The 22,908-nt window shown below is 42.5% G+C and overlaps 1 pseudogene; it reads left to right on the forward strand.

Moving 5' to 3' along the window:
* The first annotated feature begins 165 nt into the window (after positions 1-165).
* Positions 166-22,680, forward strand: LOC111979172 (phosphatidylinositol 4,5-bisphosphate 3-kinase catalytic subunit alpha isoform-like; annotated as a pseudogene).
* Positions 22,681-22,908: the final 228 nt, after the last annotated feature.

Genomic DNA, 22,908 nt, shown 5'->3' on the forward strand with positions numbered 1-22,908 from the left:
TGGTGTCCTGTTCATTCAGGCTGTTGGCCTGAGGTAGGGTTAGATATATTAAAATAGAGGAGTTGGGTGGTAGGTTTTTAGTGACTGTACGGTTACATGGTAGGGTATTTGTTGATTTATTAGTATTTTTTTTATTTAAAAATAATAACAATCCAAACAAAGTATAAGGGACGTATACTCCAGTCTAGTAGGTGGCCGTAATGSAACATTTATTGGATGTTAACCGCCATTAAACCTCATAGAAGAAAGCGTAATGGCTCTGGTGGGCTGTAGGTCAGGGTTTTGCTCAAGTCCATCATTAAAACATTCGATTCAAACCATCAGTGAAACCCACCCCTGGTCCTCCCTAATAGCAATCCCTGGCCACCAACTCCTGGCCTACTATTAATGCATTTTTACTTGAATTGTGTTGCCATGCTGTCAGAATTGAACAATTTTATTTCAAGAGTGTGTTTTCTTACACGTTTAAGCTGAATGTCAAATGTATAAAATGCTGTTGGTGAAATGGAATACAGTGTTTGAAAAGAACGACAGAGAACGTTCTATGCATCATGTCTTCGAGGTCAAAKCCCGATGCCACGGGGGCCTATGTATGGGGCGGTACTAACGAGAAGTCAGGCAGCTAGCTTTGGCTAAACGAACACTAGCGGCTTGTGAGCCATCAAAATGCAGTATTTTTCGCTATTGGGGTGGACTTCACACCATGGAATGTAATGAACTTATTCCTTGGGAAAACTATATATTATAGCCAACGACGTCTTTGTTGAGAAATCGGACTGCCCTGAGACTTGGATGGAGGTGCAAGCAAGCGCTACGACTGAGGAGGTGTAGAACGGGTACGAATTGGGTTTGTTTAGCTAACGTTAGCTAGCTATTATCGGGAGAAAGTTGCCTGTTATGAGTGAAAACAGGGCGTTACTTGCGCGAGACAATAACCAAACTATTGTTTGTCTGCAGATGCCAGGTATTTAATCATAAAAGAGAAAAGGTGTCAAAATGCATATCAAATAAATACATACTTTTCAACGAGACAACAGTACGGCATAGTTGCATAATGAGGCATTGGACAATTAGCTAGGCTAGCTGGCACACGCTAGCTAAGTCGGCACAAACAACTAGCTAATGGCTAGCGGTTTGTCAGCTAATATTAGCAAACTTGCTAGGTAGTAGCACCGGTGTTTTAGCTAGCTAKGTTAAATGTTTAAGCTAACTCTGTAACTAGACGCATTCTAGCAAGGAAAAATAAAATAACAATTGCCGGTTAGTTCTCGAACTTTTGCCATCCTAATAGACTCATATTTCTCTGAATTAATATGTTGCCAAATTAGCTAAACAACTAGCTAACTAGTTACTTTATTAGCAAGCTAGGTAACCAGCTAGCTACTGTCTTCAAATTCCATTGGCTTTGCTTGTTGTGACAGCTTGTTCATTAGCTAGCTAATGATTACACTGACTGAGCTGTCAACCTCTCCACTTAGCTACCAAACTACCTATTGTTATGTGAAATATTTTCTTTGAGCAACATATGTCCTTTTTCATGCTTGAGCTGTCCCCATGCATTTACATTTTCTGGGACAATGAACAATTTGAGTTCATCATTTTATAATGTACTGTAAGCAACCGCCTGATTTATAATGTGATAGTAATTCGTTTTTTGCACTTCCACTCTCATTCAATATATTTAGCTAGCAGTATGGAGATTTTTTAAACAGGTCACTGCGTCTTATGGAATTGTCCCCCTCTCTCTCTGTCCAGTTGGTCGACCCGTCTCATCCTAATTATTAGCATAGTGAGGAGCAGCCGACCTGACCACCATGCCTCCCAGACCGTCTTCTGGGGAACTATGGGGCATGCACTTGATGCCCCCGAGCATCCAGGTGGACTGCCTTCTCCCAAATGGGATGATTCTGACATTGGTGTGCACACGTGAGGCAACACTCATCTCGGTCAAACACGAACTCTTCAAAGAGGCCAGGAAGTATCCTCTCCACCACCTCCTACAGGAGGAGACCTCCTACATCTTTGTCAGCGTTACCCAAGAGGCTGAGAGAGAGGAGTTCTATGATGAGACAAGGAGACTGTGCGACCTCAGGCTTTTTCAGGCCTTCCTGAAAGTCATCGAACCAGTGGGCAACCGAGAGGAGAAAATACTCAACCGAGAAATTGGTATGTATGTTTCTCGTATTCTTTATATTTGRTCACATAGGTGCTTTCTTTGAGTATAGTGTGACATCTGGCTGTTTTCAAATTTCATTMATGAATACTGAGTGTGATTAAGCTTGATACAATGTATCTTGAAGCTATAGGAAGGAGTACATGAAATGTTATTTTTCTTTGTACAGGTTTTGCAATAGGAATGCCTATATGYGAGTTTGACCTGGTCAAGGACTCGGAAGTGCAGGACTTTAGAAGAAACATATTGAATGTCTGCAAGGAGTCTGTGGACCTCCGAGACACTAATGGACCCATCAGTAGAGCATTGTACGTCTACCCTCCCAATGTAGAGTCGTCAGTAGAACTGCCCAAGCACATCTTCAATAAGCTTGACAAAGGTAGGAAATGGGAGACRGTGATACATAAAGAAGGTTTTGGTCTGGGAAAGGCAAAATGTCCCAGCCACGTACAGCCTAATATTCTATAAACCGACACTATTCTAAACATTGACAGAATCACCATCCACTTGTTTTAAATATGTTTATGTGATTTTAATCAATTAAAATTAAATTAAATTTGTCACATGCGCCGAATACAACAGGTATTCCTTAGTCCAGTAGACCTTACCGTGAAATGCTTGCCTACAAGCCCTTAACCAACAATGCAGTTCATCAAATGAAGTTAAGAAAATATTTACTAAATAAACTAAAGTATATTTATTTTTTAAGTAATACAATCAGACATGGTGTGACATTTCTGATTGGACGGTGGAAGACTTGAACTTGAACATTTACCTCGCTTACTTTTGCCATGTTACTGTAGTAACACATTTTTTCAGGACCCTGTGACTGACCACCATATTCTTTTCTCCCCCAGGTCAAATCATAGTGGTCATCTGGGTCATCGTGTCACCGAGCAACGACAAGCAGAAGTACACCCTGAAGATCAATCACGACTGCGTGCCGGAGCATGTGATCGCAGAGGCCATCCGCAAGAAGACGCGTAGCATGCTGCTGTCCCACGAGCAGCTCAAGATGTGTGTGCAGGAGTATCAGGGAAAGTACATCCTCAAGGTSTGCGGCTGTGACGAGTACCTGCTGGAGAAGTACCCCCTTAGCCAGTACAAGGTAAACACAGACCCACACACACATTGCTCTGACGCGTACTCCACGTCTTGAATATGAATACAATTACACATCTGATGTAGTTTGTCTCTTGCCGGTGTGTTTTTAAATATGATACCAAAKAAATAATTCCCAAATGCTGCTTTTTATGGCAACAGTCTGATCTGAAATGTTGGCGTTTGAGAGAGGAAAAAAAGAACACTTTTACAAGCGTACTCTGTTAGGACATTCTTCCTTTGAATCCTGTCTGAAGCCTTTTAGAATGACTGGCCAATGACTAGCTAGCAATGTTACACCGGTAAAAGCAGATGCGCAAAACATAGGTAGCCATTCGTTGCATGTTCAATTACCTCTGGCTTGGTGTAGTGTCTAATGTCCTTATGTCTATGCCTTTCCTTTCCAGTACGTGAGGAGTTGCATCATGCTGGGGCGCATGCCCAACCTCATGCTAATGGCCAAGGATAGCCTTTACTCCCAGCTGCCCATCGACACCTTTACCATGCCCTCGTACGCCCGACGCATTTCCACGGCAACGCCCTATATGAACGGCGAGACGGCCACCAAGTCCCTGTGGACCATCAACGGCACGCTGAGGATCAGGATACTGTGCGCAACCTATGTCAATGTAAACATCAGGGACATTGACAAGGTACTGTACTTGAGGACTTTTGGGTTGTGTTCAGTAGAGCATATCGTAATGAAATGTTTTGCAACTGATAACGAATACCTGTGTTTAGGGCTGTGGCGGTCATTCCATTTTTGTCAGCCGGTTATTGTCATGCAAAAGACTGCCGGTCTCACGGTAATTGACCGTTAATTAACAAACACTTTTAGCATCTCCAGGCTCCATGCATACAAGCCTCTGATGCCTGCCTTTGGAACATCTACATTTAAAAAAAAGTCTAATAAATCAATTGATTATACACCAACACAATAAATGCATTATTTATTTTAGGCAGGTCTAAAGAAACATGATATGAAGAAAATGTATTTCAGAAGAACAGAATATGAGTTGGCCTACTGTATGTTATCTGGATATGTGCCATGTCATAGGCTGTAGGCTTTTTAGCATACAAGATATGCTTATAAGTCCTGTGACATTATATTATGATTTTATAGTAAGCAAGAATATAATTCACACAAAAAAAGTTGGTGCTCTGTTCTTTGCCTCACGCTGTTCTCTCAAGTGATCATATTTTGACCCATCAGACTTCTCAATTTAATCTTTACTAATATGTAAAATTAGTTTCAATTTAGAATGCCACATAATCAAATGGGCATGGGATTTAAAAAAAAATCCATATGCACTGGAATAGCGAATGGAGGACATTCCCGCCGGTACATTTTTCACTCAAGTTGGGTAGGCTACTCCGGTCATTTCGCTGTGCCACAGGTGATATTGTGCCCAAACTCTGTATGCCATAGGCTCTCCAACCCTGTTCCTGCAGCTACCCAGTGCTTAGTTTGAGTCTCTGCGTGTTGGAGAAAGGAATGAAGGAGAGGGGAGGGGGGAGACAGAAACGCAGTGGTTAGATATTCTGTAGCTGAAGGTATTGTCAGCCTATTAATTATATAAAAAAGCCCTCTTACTAGGCTATTCAAAATCTAAAACAAATTTACTATAATTGTAGGCTAAATCTGAATTTGATTTATTTAGTCTAGACCAATTATGTTCCGAAGAGATCTTAAGTCACTATGTTGGGGTCTCTTTACTGTGTGTGAATGTTTTTCTGCCRTGTGTAATATGCGGTAGACTATGTATTATATAACRGCACAATCATTATTTTAATTCAGTTATWTTTGGGGGGCTTGGGCTCATATTTGCTCATTTCATATGTAAATACTGTATTCTATTCTACTGTATTTTAGTCAATCAAATCGAATTTTATTTGTCACATGCGCCGAATACAACAGGTGTAGCCCTTACCGTGAAATGCTTACTTACAAGCCCTTAACCAACAATGCAGTTCAAGAAAGAGTTAAGAAACTATTTACTAAATTACTAAATAAAGTAACATTTTCTTTTTAAGTAACACAAGAAAATTACATAACAATAACAAGGCTATATACAGGGGTACCTGTACCGAGTCAATGTTTGGGGGTACAGGTTAGTCGAGGTAATTTGTAAAGTGACTGCATAGATAATAAACTGCGAGTAGCAGCAGTGTAAAAACAAAGGGGGGGGGTCAATGTACAGTAAATAGTCCGGGTGGCCATTTGATTAATTGTTCAGCACTCTTATGGCTTGGGGGTAGAAGCTGTTAAGGAGCTTTTTGGTCCTAGGCTTGGCGCTCTGGCACCGCTTGCCGTGCGGTAGCAGAGAGAACAGTCTATGACTTGGGTGACTGGAGTCTTTGACAATTTTTTGGGCCTTCCTCTGACATCGCCTAGTATATAGGTCCTGGATGTCAGGAAGCTTGGCCCTAGTGATGTACTGGGCCGTACACACTGCCCTCCGTTGCGCCTTACGKTCAGGTGCCGAGCAGTTGCCATACCAGGCGGTGATGCAACCAGTCAGGATGCGCTCGATGGTGCAGCTGTAGGAACTTTTTGAGGATCTGGGGACCCATGCCAAATCTYTTCAGTCTCCTGAGAAAGGTGTTGTGMCCTCTTCACAACTGTCTTGGTGTGTTTGGACCATTCTAGTTTGTTGGTGATGTGGACACCAAGGAACTTGAAATTCTCGACCCGCTCCACTTCAGCCCCATCAATGTTAACGGGGGCCTGTTCGGCCCTCCTTTTCCTGTAGTCCACGATCAGCTCCTTTGTCTTGCTCACATTGAGGGAGAGGTTCTTGTCCTGGCACCACACTGCCTGGTCTCTCACCTCCCGATAGCCTACCTCATCGTTGTCTGTTATCAGCCCTACCACTCTTGTGTCGTCAGCATACTTAATGATGGTGTTGGAGTTGTGCTTGGCCACGCAGTCGTGGGTGAACAGGGAGTACAGGAGGGGACTAAGCACRCACCCCTGAGGGGCCCAAGTGTTTACGATCAGCGTGGCAGATGTGTTGTTGCCTACCCTTACCACCTGGGGGCAGCCCGTCAGGAAGTCCAGGATCCAGTTGCCGAGGGAGGTGTTTAGTCCCAGGGTCCTTAACTTAGTGATGAGCTTTGTGGGCACTATGGTGTTGAATGCTGAGCTATAGTCAATGAACAGCATTCTCATAGGTGTTCCTTTTGTCCAGGTGGGAAAGGGCAGTGGGGAGWGCGATTGAGATTGTGTCATCTGTGGATCTGTTGGGGTGGTATGCGAATTGAAGTGGGTCTAGGCTTTCCGGCATGATGGTGTTGATGTGAGCCATGACCAGCCTTTCAAAGCACTTCATGGCTACCGACGTGAGTGCTACGGGGCGGTAATCAGTTAGGCAGGTTACCTTCACTTTCTTGGGCACAGGGACTATGGTGGTCTGTTTGAAACATGTAGGTATAACAGACTCGGTCAGGGATAGGTTGAAAATGTCAGTGAAGACACTTGCCAGTTGGTCAGCGTATGCTTTGAGTACATGTCCTGGTAATCCGTCTGGCCCCGCGGCTTTGGGATGTTGACTTTTTTTAAGGTCTTGCTCACATTGGCTACGGAGAGCGTGATCACACAGTCGTMYGGAACTGCTGGTGCTCGCATGCATGCTTCAGTGTTGCTTGCCTCGAAGCAAGCATAAAAGGCATTTAGCTCGTCTGGTAGGCTCGCTTCACTGGGCAGCTCGCGGCTGGGTTTCCCTTTGTAGTCTATAATATTTTTCAAGCCTTGCCACATCCGAAGAGCATCACAGCCGGTGTAGTGGGATTCAATCTTAGTTCTTTATTGATGCTTTGCCTGTTTGATGGCTCGTCTGAGGGCATAGCAGGATTTCTTATAAGCATCTGGATTAGTGTCCCGCTCCTTGAAAGCGGCAGCTCYTACCTTTAGCTCGGTGCGGATGTTGCCTGTAATCCATGGCTTCTGGTTGGGAAATGTACCTACGGTCACTGTGGGGACAATGTCGTTGATGCACTTTATTATTGATGAAGTCGGTGACTGAGGTGGTATACTCCCAAATGCCATTGGATGAATCCCGGAACATATTCCAGTCTGTGCTAGCACTCCGACATTGCTTGTCCTGATATTTATTTTACTTTAAGATTTGTGTGTATTGTTGTGAATTGTTAGATATTACTGCACTGTTGGAGCATTTTGATACACMYRYWWWRMSRWYSKYWWWRYRKGTGTATGTGACCAATACAATTTGATTTGATATATAGCYATATGAACAAGTTCAGGCAGTACCCCTTTACAAAAGGTTTTCTCCCCACTGAACACGATCCTGTTGTCAGTTCTGTTGTACATGTCAGTGCAGGTCCTCGTRATGAAGAGGAACAACATTTTAGATGTAATATCTGAATAGATCCGGTTTGGGCCCTAATGTCCTGGATGTCAGTTTCTGTATCAAAGGCATCTAYGTAAATTATTGATGTGTCYCTGCTATTGATCTAGATCTATGTCCGGACTGGGATCTACCACGGTGGGGAGCAGCTGTGTGACAATGTGAACACTCAGCGCGTGCCATGCTCAAATCCCAGGTATGCCATCCAGCTTCATAATAAACTGTGCTTTCTTAATGAAGTACTTGCTAAATCACATACTGCAGGTCTTTACAGTGAGACCATTTTTACTCGCATATGCGCCCAAGTATTTTGCTGTGCGACCTGGAATTTTAATTTAGGAGCACCAGTGTGCCAAGAAAAATGAACAATTCTACCTTTTTTTTACTTTCTTTTTCATTGTGCTCCTAAATRTCTTTCGGTGTGCCTTTTTTATTTTTCAACTTAGGCTCACATGTGCTCCTTGTAAAATAGCGAAGCCTATTGTTAGCTCCATAAGTATGTTTTTTTTGATTGATTGGGGGAAATGTTCTTGTTGTCCAACCCAGGTGGAATGAGTGGCTGAACTACGACATGTACATTCCAGACATCCCACGTGCCGCCCGCCTCTGTCTGTCCATCTGCTCTGTGAAAGGGAGGAAGGGGGCTAAAGAGGTGAGCTCTCCCTCCTGCCTACCAGTGCCAGGAACTTAGTTTGACCAAACCAAAAGTAACTTTTTTCCCCCTGTCAGAAACTATCAGAGGTCTCAAACTCAAAATACTAGAGGGACTATGTCGGTGTTACTGTTGTCAGGGCGGGCCTATGTCGGTGTTACTGTTGTCAGGGGGGGCCTATGTCGGTGTTACTGTTGTCAGGGGGGGCCTATGTCGGTGTTACTGTTGTCAGGGGGGGGCCTATGTCGGTGTTACTGTTGTCAGGGGGGGGCCTATGTCTGTGTTACTGTTGTCAGGGGGGGGCCTATGTCTGTGTTACTGTTGTCAGGGGGGCCTATGTCGGTGTTACTGTTGTCAGGGGGGGCCTATGTCGGTGTTACTGTTGTCAGGGCGGGGGGGCAATGTCGGTCTTAGTGTTGTCATGGGGGGGCTAGAGCGAAGCAGCTTTTGGGCCTGATGTGGCCCTCGGGCCGCCAGTTTGAGAAAAAAATACATTACCAGTACATTTCCTGGCTTTGACCAATCCTGCTGTTGTCTTTGTGCAACCATCGCCTTAAATTTTATCCTTCCATTGCTTGGAATGCTATATCCTTTAACAAAATAATTTAACTATTTACATTAWCCACGATTCCAATCCAACTCCATACATTTGATTACAATCCAATCCAACGTTGCTGTATTGTTGCTGCAGGAGCACTGTCCGCTAGCCTGGGGCAACATCAATCTGTTTGACTACACCCACACTTTAGTGGCCGGGAAGATGGCCCTCAACCTGTGGCCTGTGCCCCATGGCCTGGAAGACCTGCTCAATGCCATCGGAGTCACTGGCTCCAATCCAAACAAGGTCGGAGGTGTTAGCTAGCTCGACTACACGCACGCACGCACGCACGCACGCAGAGACCGATGCAAAGACACACTTTCTCAAAGACACTCAGCTAGAGTGGCGAACGATAAGCCGCACACACATCTACACACACACACACACACACACCTACACACATCTACAGAGACAAAGTTACACACACCATCACGACCCCAAATCCATTCACATACAACTCGAGCGGCTAGCAATAAACCTCCCCTCTAGCTGTCTAAGCCTCTTATCTCCCTTATTAATTACTAATTGACGCGCCACCTAACCCCACAATAGGACACCATGGTTCTCTTAAGGCCCTTTTGAATGACCCCTTGTGACCTTTTCATTATATTACCATGGGCCCACAGGAAACCCCTTGCCTGGAGCTGGAGTTTGATCACTTCAGTAACCCGGTCAAGTTCCCCGACATGCCGGCCATCGAGGAGCACGCCAACTGTAACATATCCCGGGAGCTGGGCTTCAACTACTGCCACACCGGTTTGGTAATTCCCAAGTGTTTGTGTTTCCAAGTCAATATTAACATTGTACATTAATCTGTTATGATGATTTAATGCATTTGACAAGTTGGGTGTACTAGAGACGTCACTAGCAGTCACCGCACAACCTGAGACGCCTGTGGYTTCATATTTCATTCATAGTGTCTCTCCCTGAGGCATGTTCAGTAGGCTCAAAACAGGAAGAAAACCCCCCCCATCTTGAAACAGGGAGGGTACTACCTGAGTGTGTCCAATAAGAACACAGATTTTAGTTTTCTGTTGCAAAACGTTGTACAATGGAGTGTTTATTGAACACAACCCTGTTTCCCACCAGTACTGTCGTTTAATAAGCAGCATAATGGTCTCTATTGCAGAGTAACAGACTGGCGAGGGACAACCCCCTGACGGACAGTGACAACGAACAGCTGCGCTTGGTGTGTAACAGAGACCCACTGTCTGAAATCACTGAGCAGGAGAAGGACTTCCTGTGGAGGCACAGGTAACATGCAGTGTGTGTGTGTGTACATACAGTGGGTATACTTCATCAACAAATGCATATTTGTTATGAAAAACGAATAAACAAAATCCTCGCAAGATCTATCTAACATTTCCTTTCTGAAATTGTTTGTTTACCTGCTCAAGCTACTCAACAAGCTCTTCTACTAACAGGCCCAGTATGTGATGTTAGGAGAGGAAACTAATGCRCTATACTCTCCTCCTGTAGACATTACTGCGGCACTATCCCAGAGATACTTCCCAAGATTCTCCTGGCAGTGAAATGGAACTCCAGAGATGAGGTTGCACAGGTAAACAGTCTCACATTTCAACTGTTGACACTTGTCTKTTTTATAGCCTAGCATAGCATGAGCTATTTGCTGCATATTCATTTTAATTGATTTGACTCATTTAGCCATTTGGTCCCATTTCTGAGACGGTCATGTCAGTAAATATTTTTAAATTTAAAATTTTTACATTTCCTCGAACTTTGCATTTTATTTTAGACATGCATTTTTATATTTGTTGTTGTTTGTTCCAGATGTATTGCCTTCTGAAGGACTGGCCAGCCATAAAGCCAGAACAAGCCATGGAGTTGCTGGACTGCAACTTCCCCGATCCCATGATTCGAGACTTTGCCGTGAAGTGCCTTGAGAAATACTTACAGATGACAGACTCTCTCAATACCTCATCCAGCTGGTCCAGGTACAGTAATAAATAGCTACTAGACAGACTCAATACCTCACTCCAGCTGCGTCAGGTACAGTAATAAAAGCTACTAGACAGACTCAATACCTCATCAGCTGGTCCAGGTACAGTAATAAATACCTACTAGACAGACTCAATACCTCATCAGCTGTCCAGGTTATAGTAATAAATAGCTACTAGACAGACTCAATACCTCATCCAGCTGGTCCAGGTATAGTAATAAAATACCTACTAGACAGACTCATTACCTCATCCAGCTGGTCCAGGTTATAGTAATAAATAGCTACTAGAACAGACTCAATACCTCATCCAGCTGTCCAGGTATAGTAATAAATACTACTAGACAGACTCATTACCTCATCCAGCTGGTCCAGGATAGATAATAAATACCTACTAGACAGACTCATTACCTCATCCAGCTGGTCCAGGTATAGTAATAAATAGCTTACTAGACAGACTCAATACCTCATCCAGCTGGTCCAGGTATAGTAATAAATACCTACTAGACAGACTCATTACCTCATCCAGCTGGTCCAGGTATAGTAATAAATACCTACTAGACAGACTCATTACCTCATCCAGCTGGTCCAGGTATAGTAATAAATAGCTACTAGACAGACTCAATACCTCATCCAGCTGGTCCAGGTATAGTAATAATAGCTACTAGACAGACTTCATTACCTCATCCAGCTGGTCCAGGTATTAGTAATAAATACCTACTAGACAGACTCATTACCTCATCCAGCTGGTCCAGGTTAGTAATAAATAGCTTACTAGACAGACTATACCTCATCCAGCTGGTCCAGGTATAGTAATAAATACCTACTAGACAGACTCATTACCTCATCCAGCTGGTCCAGGTATAGTAATAAATACCTACTAGACAGACTCATTACCTCATCCAGCTGCGTCCAGGTATAGTAATAAATAGCTACTAGACAGACTCAATACCTCATCCAGCTGGTCCAGGTATAGTAATAAATAGCTACTAGACAGACTCATTACCTCATCCAGCTGGTCCAGGTACAGTAATAAATACCTACTAGACAGACTCATTACCTCATCCCAGCTGGTCCAGGTAGCAGTAATAAATACACTAGTGTTCAAAAGTTTGGGGTCACTTAGAAATGTCTTTGTTTTTGWAAGAAAAGCACATTTTYTKKMCMWTTAAAATAACATCAAATTGATCAGAAATACAGTGTAGACATTGTTAATGTTGTAAATTACTATAGTAGCTGGAAACGGCTGATTTTCTTATGGAATATCTACATAAGCGTACAGAGGCCCATTATCAGCAACCGTGTTCCAATGGCACGTTGTGTTAGCTAATCCAAGTTTATAATTTTAAAAGGCTAATTGATCATTAGAARACCCTTTTTGCAATTATGTTAGCACAGCTGAAAACTTGTGCTGATTTTAAAGAAGCAATAAAACTGGCCTTTAGACTAGTTGAGTGTCTGGAGCATCAACATTTGTGGGTTCGATTACAGGCTCAAAATGGCTAGAAACAAAGACCTTTCTTCTGGAACTCGTCAGTCTATCTTGTTTTTCTTTGCAGAGTTGCAAAGAAAAATCCATATCTCAGACTGTCCAATAAAAATAAAATATTAAGATGGGCAAAAGACGTTGAGACTGGTGTTTTGTTGACGTTGAGACTGGTGTTTTGTGGGTACTATTTAATGAAGCTGCCAGTTGAGAACTTGTGAGGCGTCTGTTTCTCAAACTAGTCACACTAATGTACTTGTCCTCTTGCTCAGTTGTGCACCGGGGCCTCCCACTCCTCTTTGTATTCTGGTTAGAGCCAGTTTCCTCTTCTGTGAAGGGAGTAGTACACAGCATTGTACGAGATCTTCAGTTTCTTGGCAATTTCTCGCATGGAATAGCCTTCATTTCTCAGAACAAGAATAGACTGATGAGTTTCAGAAGCAAGTTCTTTGTTTCTGGCCATTTTGAGCCTGTAATCGAACCCACAAATGCTGATGCTCCTGATACTCAACTAGTCTAAAGAAGGCCAGTTTTATTGCTTCTTTAATGAGCACAACAGTTTTCAGCTGTGCTAACATAATTGCAAAAGGGTTTTCTAATGATCAATTAGCCATTTAAAATGATAAACTTGGATTAGCTAGCACAACGTGCCATTGGAACACAGGAGTGATGGTTGCTGATAATGGGCCTCTGTACGCATATGTAGATAATCCATTAAATATCCGCCGTTTCCAGCTACTATAGTAATTTACAACATTAACAATGTCTACACTGTATTTCTGATCAATTTGATATTTTAATGGAGAATTATTTTTATTTTCTTTCAAAAACGAGGACATTTCTAAGTGACCCCAAACTTTTGAACTGTAGTGTACCTACCAGACAGACTCTGAATACCTCGTCCAGCTGATCCAGGTACAGTAATACGACACACTCACAGTCTGTGCTGTGTAGAGACAGAATGGCCACATAGAAACCACATACTATTCTATACATTTTCTTTGACCCAACATGAATGCCACTGCCATCTTGATAGTTGGGGTTTTGACACCATCTGACAATGTTTTAAATAATTAACACTACGTAATGACAGAATTCAATGTGACCCCTTAGGCTAACTGCTTTATTTTACATGGTGGATTTATTCCGTCTGATCTCTTTCTGTGGTTTGCTAAAGTAATMTTTTTTGCTTTACAGTGTATTCAGACCCCTTGACTTTTTCTACTTTTTGTTACGTTACAGACTTATTCTAAAATGTATTAAATTTATGAAGGAAAAAAACAATCTACACACACTACCCCATAATGACAAAGCAAAAACAGACATTTTTGACATTTATGCTAATTTATATATAACATTAAAAAATATATATATACCTTATTTACATAAGTATTGAGACCCTTTGCTATGAGACTCAAAATTGAGCTCAGGTGCATCCTGTTTATATTGATCATCCTTGAGATGTTTCTACAACTTGATTGGAGGCCAKCTGTGGTCAATTCATAAGACATGATTTGGAATGGCACACACCTGTCYATATAAGGTCCCACAGTTGACAGTGCATGTTAGAGCAAAAACCAAACCATGAGGTCGAAGGAATTGTCCGTAGAGCTCCGAGACAGRATTGTGTCGAGGCACAGACCTGATTTTCAATCCACATAAATCACATTTTATTTGTCACGTKCTGAATACAACAGGTAAAAAGACCTTACCATGAAATGCTTACTTACAAGCCCTTAAACAACAATGCAGTTCAAGAAATTAGAGTTAAGAAATGATTTACTAAATTAACTAAAGTAAAAAAAATTGTTACACAATAAAGAGGCTATATACAGGGGGTACCAGTACTGAGTCAATGTGTGGGGGTACAGGTTAGTTGAGGTAATTTGTACATGTAGGTAGGGGTAAAGTGACTATGCATAGATAGTAAACAGAGAGTTGCAGCAGTGTAAAAACAAGGGGGGGTCAATGTAAATAGTCTTGGTGACAATTTGATCCCCTACATGGACATTCTTCCTGCTCGTATCTCATTTAGGCTACACTGGTTTCAAGTTAAGATTTTACATCTATCAGCTCCTACGGAGCGGTAATGAACTCAACAGTTTAATGATTTGGACAAGTCGCTCCTAATTTTAGGCTCCTGCTATTAAGGAGAAGAACACGAAGGGTGAAATCGACTATTCACCTCAAATATTTAATACATTTTAGAACAAGGCTGTAATGTAGCAAAATGTGGAAAAAGTCAAGGGGTCTGAATACTTTACGAATGCACTGTATGTGGGTGTGTGTTGTAAACGTGCCCTGTTTTTTTTTCTGGCCACCAGGTTCTTAAGTACGAACAGTACCTCGACAACCCGCTGGCCCGCTTCCTGCTGAAGAAGGCTTTGACCAATCAGCGGATAGGACATTTCTTCTTTTGGCATCTCAAGTGAGTTTGTTTTCCGGTTGTTTCCACAGTGTGTRTTATGGATGGCTTGAAGTTGCCACAGGCAGCTGGAATGCCATTCTGCTGGGATAATACATCTTTCTCCAAGGTCCTCTAAAAAGCTTAATTTGTGCATATCAGGGTTTACATAAAGAAAAGCTGACCAAGCGCAATTCGCCAGATCAAGTTACACGTTTATTTTCACTGTGTGTTCATGCATTTATTTGCGTAATCACAAGACATGTGTTTTGGAAATGTTTTTGCATACATTTCTATGGGTCATGCAGTTTGAGAAGTCTCTTGTACATTTTGTATGAGGGTGCACAATGAGGTCGATATATGATTAAATCTCATATAATGGTATTTGACATTGACGATATATCTTGAAGGTCAAGACTATGCTGTATTTGAACTTTACAAATMCATACTGTGCAGTTTTATCAGTTGGGCTGTATCTATCTGTTAAATTAAGTCTAAATGAATTAACTAAGCCTTATTTATTTCGCCATACTAAGATTATTGAATGAAAATGCGACTAAAATATTGTTATTTTTTTWATTTATTATCTACTTATTAATGGTGCAAAACGATTTATATTGTATATTTTGAAGTAGCATGTCGTAGAAGAGGTCTGCTGCTGAACCGTAGTTCACAATCACATAAGTTATTGTCTCTGCCTCCAGGTCGGAGATGCACAACAAGACTGTGAGCCAGCGGTTTGGCCTGCTGCTGGAGTCCTACTGCCGGGCCTGTGGCATGTACCTSAAGCACCTGAGCAGACAGGTGGAGGCCATGGAGAAACTCATCAACCTTACCGACCTCCTCAAGCAGGAGAAGAAGGACGAGGCCCAGAAGGTCAATTTACGCTGTGGTCAAGGCCCTTCCACTCCACTTCACGCCCTAACATGGAAGCCTCAATAGATGACCAAGTTTTTCTTATCCTCAATACAACACAAAAGAACAACACACAATCATACAACAAACTAGAGATACTAAGCAAAACGAGTGGAACTGCTMTACAAGCCAACAGGCCCAAATGGTCTTCACGACTATGGACTCCTTGCAGTAAAGTGACGCTCTCTCTCTCTGCCCTCAGGTTCAGATGAAGTTCCTGGTGGAGCAGATGAAACGGCCTGACTACATGGATGCCCTACAGAGCTTCACCTCTCCACTCAACCCAGCGCACCAGCTGGGAAACCTCCGGTACAGACGCTTTTTCAATCCAGAAAACGCAGTAGACATGACCACAAACGTCCACATATTTCCCCGGATTGTTTGAACAAAGAAACCAAGAAATGTGTCCTGTGAAATTGAGGGTTAATGACAGGTCAAATGTTTTCTTAATGTTATTCTCAGCGCCTCCGTGTTGATACAATGTTTACTATCTTTCAGCTTGGAAGAGTGCCGGATGATGTCATCGGCCAAGCGGCCCCTGTGGCTCAATTGGGAGAACCCTGACATGATGTCAGAGCTGCTCTTCCAGAGCAACGAGATCATCTTTAAAAACGGAGATGGTATGTCTCGCTAATGCATATCGAATCACTCAACCCCCTTGACTCACTAGATGATAAACATGCTTACAGGATTCCATTTTAMATGCATGTCCCCAAACTCACTTTGGATTGCCCTGGCACCGATTCATAATGCATTAAAGCAGGGTTTCCCAAACTCGGTCCTGGGGACCCCAAGGGGTGCACGTTTTGGTTTTTGCTCCTAACACTACACCACTGATTCAACTATTCAACGTTGATCATTAAGCTTTGATTATTTGAATCAGCTGTGTAGTGCTAGGGGCAAAAACCAAAACATGCACCCCTTGGGGTAGTTTGGGAWACGCTGCATTTTAAAGTGTGATCAAAGCTTGGACTGCTCATCATCTTGCTATTCCACTCCCCCCCCCTGTCTCCTTCAGATCTGAGGCAGGACATGCTGACTTTGCAGATCATTAGAATAATGGAGAACATCTGGCAGAACCAGGGCCTTGATCTCAGGTACTGTCTCTTTGTAGCCGCTCGGCAGCAGCACGCATGAATAGTCGATTTCACCCTTCGCGTTCTTCTCCTTAATAGCAGGAGCCTAAAATTAGGAGCGACTTGTCCAATTCATTAAACTGTTGAGTTCATTACCTCTCTGTAGGAGCTGATAGATGTAAATTCTTAACTTGAAACCWGTGTAGCCTAAATGAGATACGAGCAGGAAGAATGTCCATGTAGGTGGATTGAAAGTCAGKTTGTTTTCTTATTGGTCTATTAACTAATTTATCACAGGAAGGCCAAAACTCCATCCCGCCAAAACAGGCTGACATTTCAGGCTGTCTTTTCAAACAGCTCTTACACTAAAAGGGAATTATTATAATTTTAACAATTCCACAGTATTATTCCAACCTCATAGGTTGGAATTCCATGACATAGACTGACCAGGTGAAAGCTATGATCCCTTAATGACGTCACCTGTTAAATCCACTTCAATCAGTATAGATGAAGGAGAGGAGAGGAGAGGTTAAAGAAGGAGTTTGGATAGACGGAGGCATAGATGTGTTGGACTGTAGTACTTTGAGGGATTTATAGACCCATCCAATCTTTTTCATGATCATATTTTGTAAGTTACTTTTCTTAAATTGTTTGTAAATATTGTATATTTTTATTGTTGGAATTGTGAATTTGTATGAATGTGTGCCAGGGCTTCTTGGTCTCAAATGGGATTTCCTGTTTTAAATCAATTGAAATATATCCTGTTGCTTCCTCTGTGTCATTCAGGATGCTGCCTTACGGCTGCCTGTCCATCGGCGACTGCGTGGGCCTGATAGAGGTGGTGAGAAACTCCCACACCATCATGCAGATCCAGTGTAAAGGAGGCCTGAAGGGGGCGCTGCAGTTCAACAGCCACACRCTGCACCAGTGGCTCAAGGACAAGAACAGGGGGGAGATGTGAGTGATGCCTGGGCTCGGTTCCAATAGCCACACTTGAACACTACATAGAACGCATGCCCAGTAGGCCTATGTAGCTTCGTTCTTCTACATTGCTTCATTCTAAGCAATCCTAATTCATTCTAAATGATACTATTGAAATGGATAGAGATTTGGTGAGACATTTCATAGTTCCAAGCAGAGAAACTATTTGGAACAGTCCGTTGCTTATGGGGGGACAACATCAAGTTTATTCTCCACAGGGCAAAGGTTTCCTGGAATTGCTTAGGAGTGGATTGTACTGTGTTTGGTATTCCTATTATGACAACTTCCTCTTCAGTTAAATGCCTTAGGGTTATGACAACTTCCTCTTCAGTTAAATGCTTTAGGGTTATGACAACTTCCTCTACAGTTAAATGCCATAGGGTTATGACAACTTCCTCTTCAGTTAAATGCCATTGACTCACGGAAAACCCATTAAACTGTGTCCAGGTACGACCAGGCCATTGACTTGTTCACACGGTCATGTGCGGGCTACTGCGTAGCCACCTTCATCCTGGGGATCGGTGACAGACACAACAGCAACATCATGGTCAAAGATGATGGACAGGTACTTCACATACTAATGGCCCTGCTACACTATAGCCGTCAGCCGTTGAGGAAATGCTTCCTTCTAAATCAATGAAAGCTGCTTCACTGCCTGCGCTACGTCACGTCCAATGGCAGGATCCAAGCTCAAGAATCTGAGGTTCAAATCTTGACGCACGAAGTTCATTCTATTTTGTGACTTTAAATAAAGTACATTTTGGTTGCATATGGCCTCGACTATACACCACTGGTTATTTTACTAAGATTTATGATGTCAAGAAGCTACTATGTTCACAATGTAAACAAAAACAACTTGTGTAATTACAGGATCATTTAGAACTACCACTAGCAACAATGTAATGAGTACTTGAGAAAAACTGGACCTAAGCTATTGTACTGACACATAATTGATGACTGGTGCAGTAGGGGAGAATAGAGTRAAGATGCTCCTCCGCTCTCAAAACAACACGCTCTATGTAGCAGGTAGAACTGGTTGGAAGATTCCTGGAATAAGCCKGAAACCCGAGAATCCTCCAACCAGGATTTATGAAAAACGGGGGAAGTTTGGGAAAGTTACCAGATTTTTGCAACCCTACACACTACTCTTTTCTCTTGACGTTCCTTGGTTATAGGTTACATTTAAAAAATATATATATTTTCTCCTTGCAGCTATTCCACATAGACTTTGGCCATTTCCTGGATCACAAGAAGAAGAAATTTGGCTACAAGCGAGAGCGGGTGCCCTTCGTCTTGACACAGGACTTCTTAATCGTCATCAGTAAAGGAACCCAGGAGTGCACCAAAACCAGGGAGTTTGAGAGGTACAGTTTCACTATTTTGTGTTATGTTACAGAATGATATCATTACTCCAACCGGTAATACAATGCAACTTTATTTATCTCACACACACATCTCCTAACCTAGCTAGGTTCAACATTTCCCAGACTAATCGTCCCTCACCGTTGTTCTTCCATTCCCACCAGGTTCCAGGAGATGTGCTACAAGGCCTACCTGGCCATCCGGCAGCACGCCAACCTCTTCATCAACCTGTTTTCCATGATGCTGGGCTCGGGGATGCCCGAACTGCAGTCCTTCGACGACATAGCTTACATCCGCAAGACCCTGGCGCTGGACAAGACGGAGCAGGAGGCCCTGGACTACTTTATGAAGCAGATGAACGACGCCCACCACGGCGGCTGGACCACCAAGATGGACTGGATCTTCCACACAATCCGCCAGCACGCCATGAACTGAGAGGGGCCATCTGCCCGGAGAGTAGCAGCAACGCAGAGAGGACAAGGGCGGATCTCTACACCATCCGCCTGGAYTGTGTGTCAACGGAGAGACTAGAGCGGATCTCTACACCATCCGCCTGGATTGTGTGTCAACGGAGAGACTAGAGGGGATCTCTACACCATCCGCCTGGACTGTGTGTCAACGGAGAGACTAGAGGGGATCTCTACACCTTCCGCCAGTTAAGCACGCCATGAGCTGAGATGGCAGAGCGGACAACGCTAGCGTCCACAGATGGAGCTATGAATGGATCGAGCCATTGGATGAATAGAATGAATTGAGAGAACGGATCGCTACATCATCTGCTAACTTCTGAGCTCTGAGGGAAATGCACATCTGTATACCATCCACTAGGAGGCGCCAAAAGTGGATATTAGGGATGCATCGATACGGAAATTACGGGCTGATGTGATAATCATATTTACTGGACATTATCTTTCTCATATTGGTATGGCAATATGGCCACAGTTTTCTCTTTGTAAAATTAGGGGAACAACCACGATTGTAAACAACCGTTTTGCAAAAGTTATGTCATTTTTAAGATGAAGCAATCTATTGTATTATCAGCCGATACCGATATGATGGCCGTTTTTTTCCCCCCCCTATATCAAGCCTGCCCGAGTCATGTCCTGCTAACACACCAGGATACCGTGAAGACCTGCCAGGGTCATGTCCTGCTAACACACCAGGGTACCGTGAAGACCTGCCCGGGTCATGTCCTGCTAACACACCAGGATACGTGAAGACCTGCCCGGGTCATGTCCTGCTAACACACCAGGTACCGTGAAGACCTGCCCAGGGTATGTCCTGCTAACACACCAGGTACTGTGAAGACCTGCCCAGGGTCATGTCCTGCTAACACACCAGGATACCGTGAAGACCGCCCAGGGTCATGTCCTGCTAACACACCAGGATACCGTGAAGACCTGCCCAGGGTCATGTCCTGCTAACACACCAGGATACCGTGAAGACCTGCCAGGGTCATGTCCTGCTAACACACCAGGATATGCGTGAAGACCTGCCCAGGGCACGCAACGGAAAATGGTTTGATACGGAAAACAAAAAAATAATTATTATTGGACAAATCTTGGCAGTCTCTTTCAATCATGTTTTCTTCCTCTTTGTGCCCATTGAACACAACCCAGAATACCACCAGCATTGTTAATTCCCAGTGATGGATGGTTGACAGACACTAGGATGTCCTTTTCATCGTCTGCTGTCAACTCTAAGACTAGCGAACAGAACTCTGACAAATCGTGTTTGATCTCAATTGACGATCACACATTTTGTCCCCCCCCCCTCCTCAGATGGAAACAGTCATGTTTCGTGACCTCAAAGTTTTGAGATTTTGTACAGAAGTATCCCAATGGTCTTGTATGCATAMATTTTTCCTTTTTAGTCTTCATTTTCTACTGAGCCAAAGTACTATATAGATATATATATATCTCCTACTACATCTGACTTATCAGTCTTACCATGAGTCACTACTATTCCAATCCCTGTGTATCTCCTTTGTAGCACTGATCTCTACAGTATTTGTTTGTTTGTCCATCAGTATTATGATGCGTGTGCAGCRTTCTGGTGTAAAATGCTTGCCGTCCAGCACCCAGTTGGATGCAACACAGAAGTTTACCATGACTGACAGAAAATAACTGTAAATTCATTGAATTCATCCTCTTCGTTTTGTTGTTTTTTGCGGGTTGTTTTTTTAAAGGGAAATGGGGGGCAAAATGGATGTGCAACGTTATAGTTCTGTTACACTATGCAATTTGATCTTTATGTACTGTACTGCAAAGTAGAGTCGATGGGAGTATCTAATCATATACACAGCATCAAAGGTGTCTATCAACTGTACAGACAAGACAGTACACAGAAGACGAATGCACAATTATGCACTGACAGTATCGCCGATTTCTTCCCTGACAGGATGACTCTGGAAGAACTGTAAATAAATAATAAAATAGCCTTTCACTTTAGTTTTTTTTTTTTTTTCAGATCTAACCGTAGATTTTAGAAAGCGTTTGGAACCACCGTAGATTGTTTTTGGGTGAATTGGAATTTGCTTCATCCTATATTTTCAGAATACAAGTATGTATAGATTTGACCCTATTACAGACTTCCCCAGCATTCTATGTCATATGAACTCCCTATTCAGTAAAGTTGTTAAAGATCAATAAAAGTGTAACAGGTGAATTTGTGGTTTTGCCTTCCCTGACAACTGCCCTTTTTTTTAAGTGTGGATTCTGCAGTTCTCATTGCATAAAGATACTTTTATTAGTCAGTTGTTTGCCAATTTTTACCAAATGACATGGTGTGTGTTTCTGTGCAGGTTACAGATGGTTGGGCAGGTCCCATTCAAAACAAGACAACTACAATAACCATATTACAAACAATATGCAAGCGCTATCATAGAACATTTTTCCTTTCTTTTTCATTGTGGTTAAATGTCATCCTTTTCTTTTCACTGCWAATGCATGAGGTCCCTGAAGATCCTTTGTTCAACCAAGTGTTGTTTACTTGAAGTTCATGTTTTAAATGACATTTTGTTACTTGTGAGGTACAATGTCGTCACACCATGAAGATAAGCAATACTATCCTGGGGCCAGGGAATAATGTCTGGCCCCCATGAACTTTATGTGTGTAAATCGCTTTCCTTGAGTAACTACAGAGGTAATATATTTTTGTATTCTAAATGTAGACTAACTCAAAATATAATCACTAAACAAAAAAAAGTGGAATTATGCATAGTACATGGTTTCACACCCCGCTARACAGCTTGTAGTTATTGAAATATGAGACACTAGTGATGAAGGACAACATGAGTTTGGTAAGGAGGAGAATGTATCGAGTTGAGTTTCACTGAAGGTCTGCTGTTCTGGCTATGAGCACAGTGTAAAAGCACAACGAGGAAAAGCTATCCTGCATGTTTTCAAAACCCACTATTCATAAGTTATCTATTCATCCCTGTAAATATCATTTGACCTGTACTATGCACTCATTATTCTTTCATACTAATTCATGTACCATGTCTGGATAGAACCCTGTATTCATTCACTCATTGTACTGTTTCCTAAAAAAATATTTTCTCTGTATCCCCAGATATTTTGAGAACCAATAAATGTCATTTCTAATGATCCATTTCTTGCCTCATTTTATCATTAATCTCATAATTAAAAAGAAAAAAAWATATATATTAAAAAAGAATCCTAAATTGTTTCAATTTGATACATTCAGTGTCAGTAAGATCTAGCCTCATCTCCAGGCTAACTGCTACCCCATATCGACAAAGTACCTGCTATGAGTAACCAGACCAGGAAAAATKTTCCTTCAAGTCAGCAAATTCAGACATGCAGTAGGAGTTC

The sequence above is a fragment of the Salvelinus sp. IW2-2015 genome, linkage group LG19 (genome assembly GCF_002910315.2).
Source record: "Salvelinus sp. IW2-2015 linkage group LG19, ASM291031v2, whole genome shotgun sequence".
Lineage (NCBI taxonomy): Eukaryota > Metazoa > Chordata > Actinopteri > Salmoniformes > Salmonidae > Salvelinus > Salvelinus sp. IW2-2015.